This window comes from Ursus arctos, unplaced genomic scaffold, assembly GCF_023065955.2.
Source record: "Ursus arctos isolate Adak ecotype North America unplaced genomic scaffold, UrsArc2.0 scaffold_22, whole genome shotgun sequence".
NCBI classification, from domain to species: Eukaryota; Metazoa; Chordata; class Mammalia; order Carnivora; family Ursidae; genus Ursus; species Ursus arctos.
In genome coordinates this window covers 36,986,576-37,005,806 of record NW_026622897.1, presented here as the reverse complement: position 1 = coordinate 37,005,806, position 19,231 = coordinate 36,986,576, and positions in this window count along the sequence as shown.

Here is a 19,231-nt window from a genome sequence, read left to right as displayed (position 1 = left end):
TTGCAATACGATTTTGCAGTTCTTGCCATCAAAAGGTGTAGTCTACTTCACTAAGACTTAAGTCTAGGAATGCAGTCTGACTGATTTTGACCAGTAAAATGAAGCAAAAGTGATGGTGACCCCACTAGCTTGTGAGACTAGAGAAAGCCTTCAGACAGTCATAGCTGCTTTTTAAGGAAACCATGAGTGCATACTGAAAAAACAAGTACCAGGGGCTATAAGCAAGGAACTGAAAGTGTCTGCAATGTATCCAATGTATGAAATTTGTGCTTTGTTGGTCTGTTTCTTCTAAAAAAATATTTTATTTATTTACTTGAGGGAGAGCACACACAAAAGAGAGAGAGAGAGAGCTTGTACAAGCAGGAAGAGTGGCAGAGGGAGATGGAGTGCCAGAAGCAGACTCCCTGCTGAGCAGGGAGCCTAACACTAGGCTCAATCCCAGGATGCTGGGATCAGGACCTGAGCAGAAGTCAGACACAACCGACTGAGCCACTCACGTGCCCCAGGCCTGTTTCTTTTTAAAGTTTAAACAATCCTATACCATTTTCCAGACTAACTTCCTCATTTCATAAAATATATTCAAGCTTGAACTCAAATCCAAGAAATTGTCTTCTTTACTCTGATTCTGTTGATATTTTGATTGCTGTAGTTTGTGACTTAATGGTCTTCAAAAATCTGTATATTTGTCTGTCTTTCTCTCCCTTTTTTAACTTTTCCAATGTTATGACACCACACATGTGCTGTACATTCCATAGGCTCTAGCACACATAATGAATGACGCATTCATTATGATCAACAATAAGAAAATAAATATAGATACCCTAAAAATCTTCAAGATATTCCCAGATGTTTCTAACATATGCAATATTAGAAAAGATATGCTAGCAATAAAGATATATGCATTATATTGTTTTTCTAACATCACATAATGAAACTCTTTTCTAACAATTGTAATTTAGGAAACTCACTCCTTGAAAAATCTCTGAAGTTAACTGCCAGAGCAAAGACATTTAGAGGAATATGCAGAGGCAATATGCTCTTTCTATTAGTTTGTTCTAAAGTCATTGACTGTGTAAGAGACTAACCAGGATGATTTTTCCTTATACGAACTAATTTTCCTTGTGTAAATTTGTTTAAATAAAACCAATAAAATTTTGACATGTGCTGGATTTTTCTGCTTTACTTTACCACAATCAAGAACATTGACTGTCATGACATTTTCTCTTACAGAAGACTTATGAAGAACTCTTTATATATTATGCACTAATTGAAAGATAGGAAATATTGTTTAATATTGGCTTAATGAAATATTACCTGAAATTCAGTGTCTTACTTTTATTAAAGTGAATAACGTGCTTGATTTATTACTTTCTGTGAAGACATCATGGCATAATTAAAGAGCAGACACTGTAACTGGTAGTTTAAAAAGGGGTTAACTTATTTTTTATGAAAGTAGAAAATAAAAGAATGTATGAGTTTTAAAATCATTCAATAGATCTTGATATATACAAAATTAACAAAATACTAGTTAAATCTACCTTTCTCTATCTATATTCCTATTAAGAGCAACTAATACCTACAGAAATTACAAAAAGCCACATAATAAAATATGTTATTTGGGAGACTGTTTCTTGAAGGAATAATTTAAAGTAATTGTAAAAGGTCATGCATGTACTTCTCAAAGAACATGTACTATTTTCCTTAATCAATATACTATGAAATTATTCACATAATACAAATATTCTATCATTTTATATTAAGATTGGTGAATGGAGAAATAGAAGCAAAAGAAGAAAAAGAAAATTAAGAACATATTTCAAAAGAATACAGGAAATGAAACAGAAGCCTATAAAAAATGAGATACAGAATGAGATACAAATAATATTAAATACATTATTTATATGTACAAATGCTTTTTGATAGTCATATCAAAAAACAAGCAGACTTTTAAAGGTGTTGCACGCTTCCAGTTTAAGTTTCAGATAGTGTCATCAATTCTTGATGTGCAACTGGTGAATACAAAGTATTCACTTATAATGAGTAATTCAAATTTTTTCTCTCAATCAACCTTATTGAAACAAAATCATGAAACAGATCAATGAGTACTGAAAATATATATACCCATACAACCACAATCTCAACAAAAATATGCAATATTTTTATTTCACAAAATGTTATTGAATTTCTTTTCATTCAGGTTTTTTTTTTTTTCTTATTGAAGTAGAGTTAACATGAGTGTTATATTAGTTACTACCACCTCAGGCAACTATTGATCTTGATCTGCTTTCCGTTACCATAGATTATTTGCTTGTTCCAAAATTTCACATAAATAGAACCATACAGGGATGCCTGGGTGGGTCAGTTGGTTAAGCATCTGCCTTCAGCTCAGGTCATGATCTCGGGATCCTGGGATCAAGCCCCACATTGGGTTCTCTGCTCAACCAGCAGTCTGCTTCTCTCTCTCTCACTCTGCCTTTGTACTCTCTCTCTCAAATAAATAAATAAAATCTTTTAAATAAATAAATAAATAAATAAATAAATAAATAAATAAATAAAACCATACAGCACATTCTCTTTTGTTTTGGCTTCTTCGCTTCTGCAAAATGTTTTAGGGATTCACCAATGTCCTGTGACTCAGAAATTCATTACTTTTGATTGCTGAGTAGTATTTTACTGTGTAAGTATACAATCATTTTTTATTCACTCTGCTATAGGTGAATATGAGTTGTTTCTAGTTTTTGGCTCTGAAAATGCAGGCATCAGAACTATGTGTAAATATATATATATATATATATATATGCTATATATATACATATATATACTTCACATATATACATATGTATTTTATAAATATATATGTAAAGATTTATACACACATATGTATGTAAGATTTCAGTAGTGGAATAGGTGTATGACTATTATTATAAGAAACTGCAAAATCATTTTCCAGTGTGGTTATACTATTTTATATTCCCACCAGCAATTTATGATAGTTCAAGCTGTTCCACATCGTCACTGAGACAATGTATTACCATATTTTTAATTTTAGTTATTCTAGTGAGTTTGACTTGGTATAATTTGAATTGATGAAAACTAATTGTGTTAATCATCTTTTCATACACATTTGGGCAATCTTATATCTTACTTTGAAATATGTCTCTTCAATCATTTTTACTCCGTTCTTATTCAGTTGTCTATTATGAACTGGTAAGAGTTTTTTTACATATTCTGAAAACACGTACTTTCTCAGATATATGTGTATTGAGTATTTTTTCCAGCTGTGGTTTTCCTTTAACTTCCTTAATGCTGTCTGTTGAAGAATACAATTATTAAATGTTGATTAAGCCCCATTTATCAATATTTTATTTCTGCTGAGTTTTTTTGTTGTTGTTTTGGGAAAACTTTATCTACTCCAGGATAACAAAGGCATTCTACTATGTTATTTATTTCTAGAAGATTTATTATTTTAGCTTTCCTATTTATGTCTATTATCCATCTCAAGTTCAATATTGTTTATGGATTTAGAAAATGTTTGAAATTTTTTATAAAGATATCCAGTTATTATAGCCCCAAATGTTGAAAAGATGATGCTTTCCTCCAGTGTTATCTAGGTGTCTTTTTCAAAAATTAGCTTAATATACATGCATACCTCAATTTTTATATATGATGTTCCATTTATTCATTTGATTATGTGTATGCAAATACAATGTTTTCTTCATTTTTGTGTCTTTATATTAAGTCTTGAAATAAAGAATGTGAATTCTTCAAATTAGCTTTTTTGTCCCAACAAAATTATCACTTAGTTTATAGGGTTTTTTTCTTAATTCCTCTACTGATTTTTAAACTGATTTCCAACTTTTTTTGGTAAAAGAATATTATGCATATGATTTCAATTCTTTAAAATTTAACTAAATTTTACTTTGCTCAATATAAATATAATTATAATTAGTGTTTACAGGTAATATCTTTTTCTATCTTTTCAAATTTTACCTATCTATATCTTTTATTAAAGTATGCTACTTGTAGAAAGCATATGTGTGGATCTTCTGTTTGTATCCTGTCTGATGTTATTTGCCTTTCCATTGCATTGTTGAAACTAGTTTCATGATTTTATTTACATTAGAATTAATACTACGATGTGCTATTTTTTTCTATTATGTCTCACTTTTCTCATGTTTTATTTCCTTATTCACATGCCTTCTTTTGGATTTAATAGTTTAATATCAAATTCTTAAATCTTTACTGGATTCTTTGCTATGCTTCTTTGTTTTAATTTTTTAATTGTAAGGTTTACAATACACATTGTTAAGTTGTACACTCAAATGATCTACCTTCAAATATTATTATATTTATTAATATACCTTTCATATATAGCGTGAGAAACTCTCAACAATGTATTTTTATTCCCTCATACTATCCTTTGTGCTTCTGTTGTCATACACTGCTACTTATAATTTAAACCTCACAATACATTGTTAATCCTAGAGGTCATTTCTAAGGCTCATAATAAATATAATAGATGAATGACTTTAAAAATCTATATCACCATTTTCCTCCTTTTATTACTACTATGTGTCCAAGTGACAGTAGCATTGGTATCACCTGCCTTATAAATGTACTATCTCCATCCCCATCTATACTTAACGAATCAAAAGCTATAATCTGACCTTAGCACCTTAATGAATTCCTTGGTACAATCAAATCCATGGCATTTCTGGGGAGGGTTTTTTAGTTATTTGGGGGTGGTGGTTTGTGGTTCCTTCACTTTAATGGTAAGCTTCCTTTCCAGATTTTTTAGGGGCATTTTTAATTTAACTGGATCTTATATCATCATCCCTCCTACAATAAATACATAACAAACAAGATTCAATTTCCCTAACACTTTTCCAGAAGTCATTATTTGCTTTGCTACAAGAGAACCATTAGATTCTCATATAAATTTGAGGCAAAGAAAAAGATTATGTTGTTTGATGATTCTGCATTAAAATGATTGTAAATATGTTAGAGATAAAAGTTAACTGTGAAAGATTTATATCTCACATGGTAGCTTTCCAGACAGGGAATTAGAAATCCACAATGCTATATAACTGCAATCTTAGGTCTGATACATTCATCTCCTAACAAACCAGAGGAGTAGCTGATACTCCCTAAACTATGTATGCTAACATGCCAAAGCAGGAGAGGAAGCCATATTGCCACAACATTGATTACTGCAACCACAGAGTATGAAGCTGTCCCCCTGATCACATCAGTAAAGGAATTGATATTCTCCCATATGATGAAAGCTGAAGAGATGAAGAGGGCTGCTGGTCAATGTTCTATTAGTCACTTATTATGCCATGGACAGTACTAGTGTTGTTTCCTTAAACATGAAGCATAAAAACGTCAAAGCCAAGGGTTAGAGACCCTTTCCCAAATGTTGACATCTACCTTAACTAGATTCTTAATGTGTTATCTCAGAGTGTTCTGAGAACATTAGCAATAAATATCTTACTGTTCAATGTTCTTCTATCTATGAAAGTCCTGAAAAATCATGGTACAAAGTATCTTCTTTGTTAAAATATATAAGTATTTTTAATCAGAAAACATTTATGGTACTGTATGTGCCCTGTTCTCAACTATGTCAATTTATTTATTCATGCACAGAATATCTCTGAGCTTCTACAGATATATCAGGTGTAAGACGATATCTCATTAAGATTTTCATTTGTATTTCCCTGACAATTAATGATGTTGAACACTTTTTCAAATACCTGTGGGCCATTTGTATGTTATGAGGTGCTTTTCAATTACAACATTTCTGATACCAAATGTGTGTGGGTTTTTTCCTATACCAACCAATTCTTCAACTCTCTAGACACCAAGAGGTGTCCTGCAATTCGATTCAATTATTACATTAATTATCACAGGATTAGCAAAGTACCGAAAGGTTAAGGACTCTGCAAAACTGTCCACATATCCAATGCCAATAGCTAGTCATGGGCCTTCCTGTACTTCTGACTGACTGGCTATAATTTACAAGTTCTCGATATCTCTTCCTCAGGTTTAATAATTTGCTAGAATGGCTCACAGAACTCAAGAAAACAATTTTCTTACTATTACCAGTTTTTTAATAAAGGATGTAACTCGAGAAGAGCCAAATGAAAAAGATGCATACAGCAAATTATTAGTGGAACACAGTGCTTCTCCAGGTGCACCATCCTAATAGCAGGTCAATGTGTTCACCACCTCAGAAGCTCCCAGAAACTATGTATGTATGATTCACTGAAACATTGGCCATTGGTGTTTAAATTAACCTCCAGTCCCACTCTTTCTGGAGGTCAGATGTTGTGGCTGAAATTCCAATCCTCTAATCATGCCTTGGTCTTTCTTTTTTAAATTTATTTATTATTTATTTATTTATTTATTACATTTTGTTCTTTCCAGTGAACAATTCCCATTCTGAAGCTATCTAGGGATCCACCCCACCAGACGCCAATTATCTCATTAGCATAGGAAAGGACACTCATCACTCTGAAAGTTCTAAGAGTCTTAGACGTTCTTATGTCAGGAACTGGGGAGAAGGACCAAAAAATATAACAAAGATGTTCCCATCACCCCTATCACTTTGGCAATTGCAAGAGATTTAAGGGATCTGAATAAATAAAGGCTGAATATATATTTCCTATTGTAGCCACAATATCACATATGCCTTCTTTGGCATAGAAATGTCTATTCAGGTATTTTCCCTATTTTTAAATGAAATTATTTTTTTTATTTTTGCTCCTAGTTTCTTATATATTTTGGATATTGACTCCTTGTCAGACATGTGGTTTGCTAGTATTTTCTCCCATTTCATAGTTGCTTTATCATTGTCGATTTTTTTCCTTTGCTATGCAGATTTGTAGTTCAACGTAGTCCCACCTGTCTATTTTTGCTTTTGCTTCCCACAATTTCAAGATTATATCCAAAATATTACTGCCAAAATCAATGTCAAGAAGTTTTTCTCTTATGTTTTCTTCTACAAGTTTAACAGCTTCAGGTCTTACATTTAAGTCTCTAATCCATTTTGACCCATTTTTGTGTATGATTTAAGGGTCCAATGTCATCATTTTACATATGGATATTCAGTTTTCCCATCATCATTAGTTGAAGAGACTATCATTTCTCCGTAAGTATTCTTGGTACCCTTGCCAAAGATCAGTTGAACACATGTGTGTAGGTTTATTTTGTGCCTTCTGTTCTGTTCCATTGACCTATGTATCTATCTTTATGCCAGTACCATGCCATTTTAAATACAGAAGCTTTGTAACATATTTTGAAATCAAGATTTGTGATGTCTCTAGCTTTGTTCTTCTATCTCAAGACTGTTTTGACAATTTGGGGTCTTTAATGTTTCCATATGGATTTTAAGATTGTTTTTCTATTTCCATGAAAAATTATTTGGAATTTGCTTAAGGATAACAATGAATCTGTAGATAGCTTTTGTAAATGCTTGTTAAAACTGATAAAGCCATCATGTCCAGGACTTTTCTTTTTTGGGAGGTTTATAATTATTGACTCATTCCCTTTATTATTATAGATATGTTCAGGTTTTCTATTTCCTCATCATTTAGTCTTGGTAGGTTTTGTGTTTTTTGGGAATTTACCATTTCATTTAAGTTATCCAATTAGTTGGCATTCAATCGTTCCCAGTATTTTCTTCTAATTCCTTTTTATTTTTGTAGAATTGATACTAATGTCCCCACTTCCAACTTTGATTTTAGTGGTTTGTGTCTTCTCTCTCCTTTTTTTTTTCTGTTATTCAATGTAGCTTAAAGTTGTCAAATTTGTTGAATATTTTGAAGAATCAAACTTCAGTTTTGTTGATTTTCTGTATTGTTTCTTATTGTCTGATTTATTTATCTGTGTTCTAATCATTATTCCTTTCCTTCTGTTAGTTTGGGGTTTACTTGTTTTTCTTTTATAGGTCCTTAAGATGTAGAGTTAAATTGTTGATTTGTGATTTGTCTTTTTTTGCTTTTATTATTATTATTACATTATTATTATTATTATTAATTATTAGAGAGGGAGATGGGGGGACGGGCTGAGGAAGTGGGGAGAGAGAATCTTAAGTAGGCTCCACATCCAGTGCAAAGCCTGACACGGTGCTCAACCTCACAGCCCTGAGATCATGATCTGAGCCCAAATCAAAAGTCAGATGCTTAACCAACTGAGCCACCCAGCCCCCAAATTTTTCTTCTTTTTTAATGTTTATGTTTACAAGTTATAAATGTAAATATATAATATAAATATCCCTCTTAGCATTGCTTTTTACTGCACCCTATGTTTTGTGTTTTTATTTTCATTTCATTCATCTTAAAATATTTTCCAATTCCTCTTATAATTTTTCTTTGACCCACTTTTTTGTTTAAGAGTGTGTGATTTAATTTCCACATAGTTGTGAATTTTCCAGTTATTATTTCCAGCTGTTATTATTATATTTACAGCTGTTATTGATTTCTAGTTTCATTCCATTGTAATCAGAATACTAATGTCAATTTTAATGACAATATAAAACTCAGTCTTGTTTCTTTTATCTTTCTCTATGGGGAATGCTGAGATTTTCCTTTCTTTTTCCTTTTCCTTTTTTTTTTTTTTTGCCTTTGGAAATTATGCCACATTTCTTGTTTGTATATTTTAAAATTTATCTTTGTTATTACTTGTGGGGTTGTATTCTATATGATTTTATTCCATCCATTCATTCTAGTCTTTATTATAGCACTATTAGAACACGAATGTTGAAGATTTTAATTTTACTTATTTATTAGTTTTCCTCAAATGTGTAATAATTCTTGGTAATATATCAATTTATGTATGTGAATGTTGGCCTTTTTAAAAAATAATAGGCTAATAATTTAAGAGATTGGGATTTTCTTCTGGGATAGAGGGGCTTCCTTGTGCCTCTTGTAGTTCAATAGCTAGTTACCTCAAAGGAGCAGCTACCAACATAGGAATAGACTTTGAAGAAATTTACTGGGGGAAATATTTGCGAAGGATAAAGAAGAAAGAATTAGAGAAGGTGGAGTGAGTCTACACAACCCAAGGAAAGTCTGACACTAATGGAGGAGAGAAAGATGGAAGGGAGATTGAGGGAGATGAATCAAGTTGCACCACAATTTTAAAAATGTTCAGCCAAGTAGATGGGGAGTCCTTAATCCAAGTTATCTATTGGGGAAATCTTACATCAGGAGTGGAGGAGGTAAGAATGGGGCTGAGCTATTATTTCTGCTAAGCTCAATTATGGGCAGAAAATAGTCCACAGATAAGGGGCCCTAAGCATGAACATGCCTATGGATGCAGAAAGGCAGCATCAGGGCTGTAAGTCAACAAAGCTCCCTGCAGCAGGAGATCTGAGCATTCTTATAGCTGCCATATCTGGGATAATGCTCATACTCACCAACCACAGAATATTTTGTTTATCTTGTTTTGTTATCATGTGTTCTTAGCTAGAGGTCTGTTTTTTATTTCTCTACATATTTTGATCTTTCAGTTACTTCTTAAAATTTCTGGTGAATTGATGCCAAAATTTACGTCTCTTACATGCTTTTATAGATGTGTTATTTTACATTTTTAGGGAATGTATTTCTTTCATTTGAAATCATGAGACTCCATGTGGGTACTCTTATATGCACATACCAATTTTTTTAAAGATTTTATTTATTTATTTGTCAGAGAGAGAGAGAGAGAAAGAGAGCACAAGCAGGGAGAGCAGCAGGCAGAGGAAGAAGCAGGCTCCCTGCTGAGCTAGGAGCCTGATGTGGGACTTGATCCCAGGACACTGGGATCATGACCTGAGCAGAAGGCAGATGCTTAACCAACTGAGCTACCCAAGCATCCTAGCACATACCAATTTTTAAATCCTGTATCTGGAAGTAGTGCATAACAAGAAATGATCATCTAAATCAATTGGGGAATTTTACAAAATACTCATGAGGAAGGCCCACTATAGAAGTGCTTGAAATCCAGAATGGTTATTAATTTGCCAGCACGAATACAAAATGTAAAGGTAGATACCCTTGTTAAAAAAACAAAAACAAAAACAAAACAAAACAAAACATATATATATATTAAGAATTGCTAGATGGCAACCACAGAACATTAAACCCAGTATAAGGTCCTTTTAAACATGGGACCCTATGTGACTACACAGGTCATCCACTGGAAAAAGCCAACCCTGACTTAAATACAGCTATGTGTTCAGAGGATTATGATGTTTTCACAACCTATAAGATTATTGTGAAGGAAGTATAACTGCAGAAATAGAGTTATAAAACCAAATACACTCAATTTATGTTTCAAAGCCTTACATTCCTTCTGCTTTTGAGATTACTCTATGCATCTAAGCCCAGGAAGTATGAATAAATATCTTTTTACATTTCTATAACTAAGTAGGCCCACTTAAATAATAATTCTCAGAAAAAAAAAGGGGGGGGATGGTGTATCTCAAAATTGAATTTAAATTTATATATCAAAAATATTTTAAAACCTTAAAATACTTGTTTTCTATCACCATCAGTAGTAAAAACAAATGAACAAACTTTTAGAAGTGCTGCTTTTCCTATAGCATTGCTGAACTATACATGTAAGTAAGTATGAGAATTTTATTTTCTCAATAGAATGTGATTAACATCAAGTACTCAAAGGATTCAGTAACCCAAAATGTTTAAAATATTTGCATAGGAAGAACTCAGTCAATTAGGAAAACACAGGAAACACCAATATTAAATTGGAGAGGCAAATGTCTGCATGGTTTGCACAGCCATTTTTACTTTTAAACGAAGTTGGAAGTCCACACTTTCATTTCATGAAATAGGCAAGTAATCCTTTACATAAGAATGGTAGGTAAGGTAAACACAGTACTTAAAGTCCCAACTATGAGCAAATGTCATGTGATAAAACACACACACACAAAATAGATTCCATTCAGGACTTGTAAATATGAAATCCTTATCAGACGGATATTTTTAAATTAGCTTCATATAAACTTACATATATGAACAAACAAAAAATCAAAACAAAAATCAGTAAAAAATTATTCCCATGTTAAGTCAAGGATTGAGTATTTTTACAGTTAACCACTATAGAATGAATTATAGTTGATTTATTTGAGTTTTTTGAAATGAGTATCAGGCTACTTATTGTGGTGGTAAAGGTGATAGAATTGAATGGCACAATCCTAGCCCTATGTTTTTTCCTTCAGCTTTTTTCCATTGTAGTCATTCATGCCCATTTTCATGCTCAGCCAACTCCTAATAATGAGTAAATTCACAAATTCAAAGACATGAGTGAATTTGTCTGGAATTATTCTTGTCACAGACCTGTATGAGGTGCACCTGCATTTATCTCAGGTAACTCCGTGCTTGTGTTGTCAACTCATTTCTGCTATGTTGCTCATTGCTGTAAATTTCTAGTTAGCACTCTATTTTTTTTAATGTGTCTGGATTCCTGCCTGAACTCCACGTGTCTTAGTTGAACTCTGGTGTATGTCTGCTTTTATTTCCCTTAGGACTCCGTGTCTCATTCCCATGAACTCATTTTTTGGCTGTGATGGGCTTCTAAATATATACCTGCATTATTAAAAGTGAAGATTATAGGCCTCTCTTTAGTGTCTCCTGAAGCCTATTTCCAGGCACTAAATTAGAACTCTGGATATTGATGCAAACCAGAGCCACTTCACTTTACATCTTTTACCCAAATTCTCTGTCTCTGTCTGAAGCTGATATACAAATTGGTCAGTTTTCAGTTTCTAAAGGCAAAAGTAGTTTTAATATAAATTTCAGTCTGTGTGACTATAGGACTTTAAAGTATTAAGAATGAGAATATTATGAAAGGAAATAGAACCAAATGCTTATTGGAAGCATAGCACTTTTAAATTTTTGATGGATGAATTAAAATAAACCCTAGTAAAACAATATCTGTAATTTGAAGCAATGTGCAATACTGAAAATAATATCAATAACACATGAAGGCAGTGTGCAGAAAAAAAGATAGCAAGGAAACAGAGCTTGCCAGAAAAACAGACAATGACTAAATTAATTCACTAACTACAAAGGAAAAGGAAGTAGAAGAGGGGGATGTGACCTTCAGGACAGTGTGATTCCACCCACTAATGAATGCAAACCACTGTGGAACTTAGCCAATTGATTTCTAATCTTTTTCTCCACATGTAGTAAAGTTAAGAGAACCTGCAACTCCTTTTCCATAATAGGCTATATGTCTTAGGATTACTTTTGAATATTAAATTGGAATTTTTCACAAAGTATTTTTGGAAAATTATTCTAGGTTCCAGAATTCTGGAAAATGATAGTTACCATATAAAAAATTAAACTTCTGTTAAGAAACTTCATAAAGAATCCTGATAAATTTACTTGACCTATAATATCCTTCAAAGCATTTACATTTGTACTTGTTTTGCTGCCTAATTTTTATTAGAATTCTAATAATTAATGTTTAAAATGAGATACAATTGGTTGTTTATAGGTAACATTTTCTGAACATTTTCTAACATTTACTTCATATCAGACTTTGTGATAAGCATCATATATATGATATTATCACATATATAAGTTAATTTTAACATAAATTCTGAATGGTAAATATTAACATGACAATTTTACAGATAAGGGAAATTAACACAGTAAGGTTAAACAAATCACTAGGACTTTCTATGAGCAATGCTTTAGGAAATTGGAGTTTTCAAGATTTTTATTATGTATTATTAATTTTTGCTCAAGGACATTGGATTTTATTTAGGGAAAAGGCAACTGCATAGAAAGAAATGGCAAGTTGAGGTGCCAAAGTGGCACAGTTGGTTAAGTGCCCAACTCTTGACACAGGTCATGATCTCAAGGTTGTGATCTCTGGGTCTTGAGATCCACCCCTGTGGGGCACTGTGCTCAGGAAGGAGCCTGCTTAAGATTCTCTCTCTGTATCCTTCACTCTCTCCCTCTCTCTCAAATAAATAAATAAATCTTGAAGGAAAGAAAAAGAAAGAAAGAAAGAAAGAAAGAAAGAAAGAAAGAAAGAAAGAAAGAAAGAAAGAGAGAAAGAACTAGAAAGTTATGAAGGAGGACAATATATGATGTAAAAAAATCCATTCAGGACTTGTAAATATGAAATCGTTATCAGATGGATATTTTTAAATTAGCTTCATATAAACTTACATATATGAAAAAATACATATCCTTAGTTATAGTATAAATGCATTGAAGCTGGAAATAAATTTAATCCTCCTTTGAATTTATGGGACACATATTAATGAACAGTATTAAGAACCCAAGATTCTCAGTTTACTTACATTTTATAGAAAATTTTTGAAAAATGTTGCACAATTGAAGTTAATGATTGTAAGAGTATTTATCAATGTAAATACTATGGAGACTATATTAGTGAAGATATTCAAAGTTTATATGGATTTATAACACACATAGAACTTTTCACTTTAAGCTTTCTAACTATCTTCATGAATGTTAATGAGTATACATACTAACGATGCAAAAAGAAAAGATTGGCTCAAATATTTCAAGGTATCAAATGAACCTAGATGCAGGTAGCATATACTTTGAAACAAATTATTACACACCAGTTTCTAAAACATTATGGAGCTAACTGTAAATATAAACACATTAAAATTCTCATGCAAGTCTTAAGGCAGTGATTATGCTATTGTCATAAATCTGAGGGTTTGTTGTTCTTCTTCCTGAAAATAATACAAAGTGTCCTTGATAGGGGACTGTCCAGCTAACAGCATCTTGTATTTTGATTAACTTGTAAACTTCTGAAATGGTAGGAGATACATATTTCTTAACATAATAGTTCATTTTATATTACCTTTAAATAATACTTCGTAGATATTAAATTACAATTCTATGCAGAGAAAGTACATATAATGCTTTCATATGTGTCGAATTCTTTATGTATCAGCCATATTGTAACAAATAACAATTTTGTGATAATTACTAATACTACAATGAATGCCAAAGGAATTCATGATAATTACTATTGGCATATTGAATAGGAATGAGTTCAGATTAAGAGATTCTGAAAGAAATTTTTATAATATATATGTATATTTTGAACTTTTAATGATTTAAAATAGAAATTGGAACTAGATATTTAAATAATCTCAATTTTTATACTCAAATTATATTTATTTATTATTAATCTTTTTAATCTTCTGTATCTGAGCATGATCAGCTGAAATATAGCTGATGTTATTGTCCACAATAGCCAAACTGTGGAAAGAGCCAAGATGCCCTTCAACAGACGAATGGATAAAGAAGATGTGGTCCATATATACAGTGGAATATTACTCAGCCATCAGAAACAATGATTAACCAACATTTGCAGCAACATGGACGGGTCTGGAGGAGATTATGCTAAGTGAAATAAGTCAAGCAGAGAAAGACAATTATCATATGGTTTCACTCATTTGTGGAACATAAGGAATAGCAGGGAGATTGATAGGAAAAGGAAAGGAAGAATGAAGGGGGGTAAACAGAAGGGGGAATGAACCACGAGAGACTATGGACTCTGGGAAACAAACTGAGGGTTTCAGAGGGGAGGGGGTGGATGGGCTAGCTCACTGATGGGTTTTAAGGAGGGCACGTAGTGCATGGAGCACTGGGTGTTATATGCAAACAATGAACATTACATCAAAAACTAATGATGTACTGTGTGGTGACTAACATTACATAATAAAAAAATATGTATAGCTGATGTTAAATCAAATTTAACAATCTTTGTGTTTTAACCAGTGAATTTTGTCCATTTGAATTTTTTTTATCCTGACCTTTGTATATATTTTCTTTTTCTTATTTATTTTATTTAGGATTAATCACATACTTTTATTGCATTGCTTATAACTCTACTGGGTTAGAAAGTGTAAATCAGTTTTGTTTATTAAGTTTAATCTCTTTGATTTTTATCCTGCATATTTAGACATTTTCAATATTATCAATGTATTCATGTTCTTTCAGAAAAATAAAAGAACAATTAACTCAAACATCACCACCCATCCTTCATCACTGTTTTCCAAATTTTAGTTCTAATATTGAAATTAGATTTTTTTTATTTATAACTCATTTGGTTATCAATGCATTAGACATTTTAAAAATATTTTCCTCTGTGTGTGTGTGTGTGCATAGGTTTTCTTTTTTAAATTAATATTGCCATGTTAATCTTTTCAAAAAATCAACTTTGGCTTTGTTAATATTTTTGATATTCATTAAATTAAATTCTTATTTTTTCATTTTTTTCTTCTACCGCTCTTCTTTTCTAATATATCCACTGAAAGTTATAATGTCCTTTTAAGTACTGCTTTAGCTACCTCCCATGAATTTTGATGTCATATTTTATTATTTAATTCAAAATATATTTTAATATATGGTATTGTGACTTATTAAGAAGTCTGTGACATAAATTCCAAATATTTGGGAAATTTTCTTGAAATTTTTCATTAATTATGGCACTGTATATTGTCCATCTTGGTAAATGTTCCAATTGCTCTTCAGGAGCACACAGAAGCTAAAGTTATTGGATGTAGTATGCTATAAAAGTATATTAGATTAATTTAAATCTTTTTAAAATCTGCACATTTTTAATGATTTTATTTTGTTTACTTATTTTGCCAACTACTGAGAGGTGAGGTAAAATCTCCAATTATGATTCCAAATGATTGTAGTTATTTAATGGCCTTATAAGATGTCAGTATTCAAATTCCTTGTAAAAATGCTTTATTTATTGTCAATTTAATTCCTTACTTTTCAGACCCTCTGTCCTTCAAAAAATTCTAATTTTTCCTTTGATGTTAAATATTGTGGATTTAAGAAGAGAGAGAGAGGAGACATTAGGTGAATTACCTTTCTCCAAAGAAGCTTAAAATTTGGATTTAGCCTTTGTTTTGTTCTTAGCTTTCTCGATGCAGTCCTTACTTCTAGGTCCCGGCCATTACTTTGAGGGATCATCCTTGTGGAGTCTCAAATGAAAGTCAAGTGTACTTACCAGGTCCCTGTCACTTTTTTAGAATGTCAACATTTTTCTCCCCCCAAATGCTGAAATTACCACTCCACTCTTTTAGCTTTCAGCCTGGATTTTCTGCTATGTTTTATGGACACTTGGTATGCACATGCTGAGTTTACAGCTTGTAGGGGGTCTGTATGCATCATTTATGGAACGTGTCTGCATTTCAGTCTTCTCCAGGATTTTAATTTTACCCCCAAACTCTGATTTCTATTTTCTTAGCCCAGTATGATTGCTGCTTTCCACTTTAATTACCATTCTCTTTCTGCTGAGATTTGGGGGAAAAAATGTTGTCAGAGTAAAAATATATGTGAAAGTGGAGCCCATTCCATGTATCACCTTTCTTTTATTGACTAAAGCCCTCAAGTCTTTCATGTCTTGATTTTTCTCCAGTGTCTTCATTGTATTATACATTTCTATTGTATGCATTCTGCCCAAATATTACTGTTCATTTGTGAGCAAGTCAGTCCGGTATAAGCTACTTTATTTTTTCCAGTGTCAAAGATGTCTTGCTATTGTCTTTGAAACTAAAGATTTCATATGACTGTAATTGATCTTTATGAATGGCTTGAGGTAAGGGATTTAAATGCATTTTTCTTCATCTTGATTATCAATTTTTCCCAACACTGTTTCTCATAATTCATACACAGATTTCAAATTAATCTGTAATCCCTTTGCCATATACCAATTTTTCTAATATGCATGGTTGAGCTTGAACCAGGACTTTGTTCCTACACCTTTGTTTTAGCTATCCTCATTAGAAAATATTTATGAGGTTCGATATCTGGTAGGCCACATTTATTTTCTTAGCTAAAAAATAGTCATAATTACTCTCTATGATATACTTCATGTATTTATGTGTAATTATATGTCTGTATGTATATAAAATATATATCACTTGATATTGATATATTGACTCATTATATATATATGTATATATATATATATATGTATACATGTATAAGATATATACTCTAGTATAAGCTACTTCATTTTGTCCAGTGTCAAAAATGTTTTTTCAAAGACATTTTTTAATGTTTTTTAAAGGTCTTAATCTACTATCTTTCACTAAAGACTCATATGACTATAACTGATTTTTATAAATGGCTTGAGATAATGTATTCAAATCCATTTTTATTCAATTGCTAATCAATTTTTCCAAGACTGTGTCTTATATGATTCATGCATGGATATATATTTTCCTTTTTCTTCCTAATTTCATTTTGGAAATTATCTATTTCATTTATATTCTTTAAAACTATAAATGACATTCTAATGGTGTGATTATGTCATATATTTACTGATATCCTATTTTTAAGAAATCATGTGGTTTTACATTCTTTTTAATACTTAATAAGAGTGTTTGGAGAATATGATTTTTCATAGATGTATTTCTTTTGGGTAAATAACTAAAAGATCATACTATCAAAATCGTTGACATTTTTCTTTGTAAAGCTAAAATGCCCAAAAGAAATACTCAACTAGCAGTGTATGAAAATTGCCTATGTCCTGGGTCTTATCTTTTTTTTTTTTTTTTACTCTTCAGCAATCTGATTGTCAACAAACAATATTAAACTTGGATTTATATAATTATTAACATTTAGCTCCATATATTTTCAAATGTTTAGAGATCTCATTCTATTTGGAGTGTAATTCATGATCTTGTAAAATATTAATACCAAATAGAGAAAAAATAAATAAATACTCTATCTCTAAGTATACACTTGACCCACTCTATTTGCAGAGACAAATATAATTAAAATAATTTCATTTATGTGATAATACTCACATAATGTGTATGTCCAACACAACATATTAGAACCAACTCACTGTCCGGGCTGTTTCTAGCTGCAAATTTCCATGGTTCATGTTCTCCTGTCATTGGATTCAGGCTGTCAGGATCTATGAAGCACTGTGATTCAAATGATTACCTCATGAGCTCCTGCCGTTAGTGTTTTATGCAAGACATCTTGATAGTTTGCTCGATCTTAGTTTATACCCCAAACCCCAAATTTAACATAATCATTCTGCATCATTCCATGTCTATGATTAGATAGAACTGTTGACATACAATTTCTTTATAATTATAAAACATGTTAAAGAGTAAAGAGCACATATTTTTGGCATTCTGTATGTGATAACTGCCCTAAGTCACTTTTATCATTTAATCTGCTACATCACTAAAATTTATATTTTGTTATAGTACAGTTGGTACAGATCCACAATCACTGATTTGCACTTAAAAATGCAAAAGAAATATTTGAAAACAAAAAAACTTATTTTTAATCTGTTTCCAAAATTCATTTGATAACAAAAAACTAATATGAAAAGATACGACTTGCATCCTTTATTTTGCAACTGAGTAGTAATATTCATATTTTGCTACAGAACTAACAATGTATTTAATTGTAAGGTATTATCTCATATTCCATTGGCATTGCAAATATATGCATATGCACAGCACTACCTTTTTAAAAAATGAAAATTCAGATTTCTGAAACATATTTGGCATCAAGGCTTCCTAAAACAATAATTATATTAATTTTTTTCTGTCAAAATGACAATTCTACCATTTTCTATCTGTGAAAATTAGTTCCTTAATTTTGACATTACTAAAAGTAATAATCTGTAAAATTAGAGTACAATAATTCTTACAACAGAGGATTGTTGTGAAGAAAAAGAAATAATGTACATAAACTTTAAATAATTCATGATGCATGAAAATGTTTAAATCATGTTTTTTTATAATGTTCTTTCTCCTTTTCCTTTCAGTCTTTTGCTACTCTATGCCATATTGCATAAATAAAAATAGTTCTATCAAAGATTTATCATTTTTCTCTATTTATGAGGTCTAAACTACATTATTGCTATTCTGAGTTCAGGTATACATATTTATGTTTACAGAATGTCAATATAAGCTATAGGTTCTTCCCATTAGCAAATTTTATAATGTCCTACTAATCAAGGCATAATTGATCATATAATTAAAAAATGGTAGAAGGATTATGTGATGACTACGTCATTCAGTTAATTTATTTCCAAATATAGATTTTAATAGATTTCTTAGCACATTCATTTTTTTTAGTCACACTTAACTTTGTTATTTTTGTTGAATTCATTTGTTATTGTATAAGCAAGAAAATGATAATGACACAGGTAATTTAAAAAAATTCCTCCACTAATCTTGTAT